The 4689-nt window shown below is 41.7% G+C and overlaps 1 pseudogene; it reads right to left on the bottom strand.

Annotated features, from left to right (window-relative positions):
* Positions 1 to 423: 423 nt before the first annotated feature.
* Positions 424 to 1796, bottom strand: LOC119523328 (annotated as a pseudogene).
* Positions 1797 to 4689: the final 2893 nt, after the last annotated feature.

Below are 4689 nucleotides of genomic sequence, written 5' to 3'. Positions count from 1 at the left end.
TCTGTGTCTTTCATGTACAGACATTACTGAAGAAGTGGGAAGACCAAATGTGTTGTCTTAATGTATTTAAGACATGGCTTATGAAAGCATAGTAATCTTTACAGAGATGCCATGCTGCAGAGGGAAACCAAACAAAATCAAATGCAAAAGACTGAAAAGAATATATGTCATGTATCAGTAAGCAAAGCTTAATCTTCACATAGTTCTTGGAAATCACAGGATATCCAAATGTGTGCAAGGTTTTAAATAAATTGCAGAGAAAACAGGGTTGTGCCATCTTCAATTTTCTTTAAGCAAAATTTGCACCCATGAGTGAAAGGAAATGGATCCATGATTCCCTTCATATTATTGTCCTCTTCATTAATATTTTTTTCCAGAATGATGACAACTTAACCTTGCACTCTCTTGAGAATGTTGTGTTTGTCAGTGCTTGCTATGTGACAGATTTTTGCCACAATTATTGTTTTTCCCAAAGGTCCTCATACATTCTTCAGCTTCTTGTTGCAATCATACATTTGGGACAGAAAAATAGAAGACATATCAGTCAGTTCCCATAGCCCTGGGAGCAGGTCACTGAAATACTTGCAGCTCAAAGCTGCCAGTGCAGATAGTCTGTTCTTTGTGGAATATTGTAGAGGCTTGGAGACCAGATCCTCTGCATGCTTCACATAGCTGAGCTTATGCCATGCTTGTCTAAGGTTTTTAGAGCTCTATAGTGTAAAGCGTTCTGGCTTAAAATGTTGTAAAGAATGAACTCCAGGCCATGTGTCCTCATTTGGCATTCCAAGGACCAGATATATTCATTAAAACTGATGCTGAATGTCTTTCATTCCTGGAAAAATAGCAACCCCTTGGGCCATTTCAACAAAGATGCAACCAACATCCCACATGCCCAGGCAGGTGGAATACCTTGTCGAGCCCAGGAGGACATCTGGAGGTCTGTACCACAAGGTAACCACTTCATTTGAGTATGTGTGGTTAGGGATGGATTTTGCTCTTGCAATACTGATATCTGCCAGCTTTAACTCCCCCATGTCACTGATCATAAGGTTCTGTGGTTTCAGGTCTCTGAGCAAAATATAATGCTGGTGGATGTAAGACAATCCTTGCAGCAACTGAAATAAAAAGAACTACACATTGTCTGGATGCAGCCCCTCAGGGTGCTTGTCCATGTTCTGACATAAATCAGTGTGCACATATTTCAAACACTAGTCAGTGTCAGCATCTCCTTGGTGTGGATGATGTCATGAAGCAGCACCTTAGTCCTTTTACCAGAGAAGCTTCCCTGATAGCTGTGAAAGGTGTACCTTCTTCCACAGCCTGATCACCTTCAGTGCTACCAGTTTCCCATTTACCTCACTTTTCCTTTTGTATACTGTAGCATAAGATCTTTCCCCTAGTTTTTTTTTTTTTTTAACAGTTTTCTGTATGTATCAGCTTTTCCAAATTTAGGACTTGCAAGGGAGCTGGGGCTGGAATGCCATCTAAATTTAGGAGAATCTTTCCCTGCAGAGGAGGTCTTAAAGTTAATGCAAGAATTTTTCTCAGAATGCACACTCTTTCCTTGACTAGTTAGCTTCTCAAATGGGTCAAAAGTATTCTGTGTCCTCTGAACCCTGATATTTTTATCTTCAGGAATTGTGTCCAGGGGTTTGATCAATGAGTGCATTCCCTTGCAGTTCCGTGTAGACATCTTTGTGACACATATCTCATCAAAGGTAGTGTCGTCTTTCTTCAAGGCAACTTCTTCATCTTGCCGATCTCCTCGTCGGCTGTGGCTCAATGAGGTCGCACATCGGGGGGACGCAAGATTCTGGCAACTTCTCTAAACTGGTCCAGAGCGGTGCGCTCTCCTCCCCCTCCTCCTCTGCCTCTGCCTCAGGCCCCTCAGGCTCCACAGGCCAGCGGCGGGCCGCAGGCTCCTCTGGGATTCCACCAGGGCTGGGCCGGCGGGGGCGTTTTACGTGGTGTCCGGGCTCCGTGCCGCGCCTGCAACGCCCAGCTCATTTTCCTTAAGTAGATTTTTTTTGTGATTGGTTATAAAGGAGTGCTGAGATTTTACCCCTTTAGGCCTCTGGTCAGCTGATAAGAGCTTCTGGAGACCTGGCTGTTAGTGTCCTTGTCTGTTTACTCTCTCATGTCCTGCAAAATTCTTTTTTTTCTAAATGTGTTTCTCTAAATGTGAAAAGGGTAGGGAAGTACCAGTAATAAATCACAACCCTTTTCCGTATGCATGGATAGAAGTATTTCTAGAAATTGCAAATATTCTTGAGTCTTTTGACCTTTTCAACTTAGAGGAGAAAGAGGGAGTGAGGCAGGGAGGGGAGTGATTCTGTCTCACCTGCTGTATTTTTGGACTGTGCTCAGGCTTAGACACCAAGAGAGTCAGGTCCTTTTTCCTAATCATCAACTTGTTCTTCCCAAATAAACACAAAATGAAATAGATTAAATAAGCTCTCAGTTGTAAGGGATTTGGAAATCTAGAAGTGGTAAGTCATTGCACATGAGGCCTGTGAAAAGTGCAAATGGAGGGCCAATACATCCTGTGAGCTTGGCCTAAAAATAATGTCCATCAAACAAACACAGTCAGGCCTACAGCTCAAAATAGAAAGGAGCTGGGTAAGCTGGGAACAAAATAAAACAAACTAGCCCCTGATATTGTGCTGGCACCTGGGCTTATTTAAGCCATTAAAATTAAAGCAACAATTGTGGGAATTCTGTAGATAAAATATTGTAAACCAGAATGTCTCGCTTTGCTGTGCTATGTTCTTGCACGTAGTACATTCCACTCCCAAAGCCAGGCTTATCTGTTGTCTACTTGCCTGTCGATCTTTGTGTCATAAATGTCAAAACATCCTGCCTCCCCTCCCGCCTCCCCTCCCGCCTCCCTAAACAGCCTTGAGTGCCAGCACATCTCCCTACCACGAAAATCTCAATAAAAACTGAAATGAGAATTGCTTGGGAGGACACTCTCCCTTGAGTTGTTCTCACTCTCACCTCTCTTGACTTTTGTCTCAAGTAATTCATTGCGTCACCGTGGTTACTGCTGGACAGAAAACCACAATTGGTGCCCCGTGTGAGGAGCAGCATCAGGATTTCCAGGTGAAGCAATCGGCACCTTTAGGAGAAGAGCATTTCATCCGGCCTACAATTTTTCACTCCTAAAGTAAGGAACAGCACGCCTGCTTGGGATAGCTGCCAATGTGCTTAGTTTCAGTGAGAATTTTTCTTTCATCATTGGCTCAGGACTTACAAAGGAACACTCTCTATATGTTAAAACCTTACAACAGCTTTTAAAGGTGGCTAACTGCCCTGTAAAGAAAATTCAATTACTTAATCTACTTCAAACTATTCAAGTTTATTGTACTTGGTTTCCCAACTGAGACACTTTAGATTTGGAATTTTGGGAACTGGTCAGCTATGTCCTTAAGAAGAAACATGAATTAGGAAGCAAAATATTGGTCTCAACCTTAATGACCTAGGGGCTAGTTCATACTGCCCTATGTCCCCTTCAAACATCCGTTCAGCCCAGGGCTTCCCCTCAGGAGTCTGAAAAAAAAGGAATTAATTAGGAAGGAAGAAGATAGGCCACCTCCACTTCCTCTGCCTTTGCAGGATGAGCAACACAAAAAACAAATTCCTATTCCTGACAATTCTCCACATGCTGGAACAATGTAACATCTATACATTCTATTAATCCCTGCCAAAAGATTGTTTATTACTGTTTCAGAATGCTTTAACTAAAGTGTTATCTGTCACAAAAACAGCCAAATTTCCTTGTAACATTGTTTTGCTCTTATGCTTTTCTAAAAGTGCTTACAGTTAGCTACAGTCAAAGCTTCATCTACAACAACAGAAAAAGACTTTTAAAAAGAAGCAAAATAACTCTGCCATGCTTTATCAGCAATTGTAGTAAAAAAAAAAATCTAAATTCTGCCATCAAAGTTCCTTAAAAACAAAACTGTCAATAATCGACACCTTGTCCCAAATACAAAAAACTGAAGAAAGACTCATCACCTTTGTTGCCACAACATCTGCTACAAACCCTTCTAATTGCAATATAAAATTTTTAAATAAAAAAGGAGGATATGTGGGAATTCTGTAGATAAAATATTGTAAACTAGAATGTCTCGCTTTGCCATGCTATGTTCTTGCACTTAGTACATTCCACTCCCAAAGCCAGGCTTATCTGTTGTCTACTTGCCTGTTGATCTTTGTGTCATAAAGGTCAAAACATCCTGCCTCCCCTCCTGCCTCCCTAAATAGCCTTGAGTGCCAGCACATCTCCCTACCCTGAAAATCTCAATAAAAACTGAATTGAGAATTGCTTGGGAAGACACTCTGCCTTGAGTTGTTCTCACTCTCACCTCCCTTGACTTTTGTCTTGAGTAATTCATTGTGTCACCATGGTTACTGCTGGACAGAAAACCACAAACAATAACAATAAAACAAGAACAAGTTTGTATGGACAAAGAACTAGAGTGATATGCAGCTGATAAGGATCCTTGAGGTTGTAACTTCTGTTCACAGCTGGTGTCTGTTCTGATTGGTTCATTCCAGCACTGCACTGATTACTCAATATTTTGAATAGCACTTTCCCCAAAAAATAGACCTATGGGACCCATTGATTTGCCCAGTCATGTTGGCCTGACCTGCCATACTTTGCCATCAAGTAGGCTAAGGACATCA

This window comes from Choloepus didactylus, chromosome X (assembly GCF_015220235.1).
Source record: "Choloepus didactylus isolate mChoDid1 chromosome X, mChoDid1.pri, whole genome shotgun sequence".
Lineage (NCBI taxonomy): Eukaryota > Metazoa > Chordata > Mammalia > Pilosa > Megalonychidae > Choloepus > Choloepus didactylus.
This window is presented reverse-complemented; position numbering and strand designations above follow the sequence as displayed.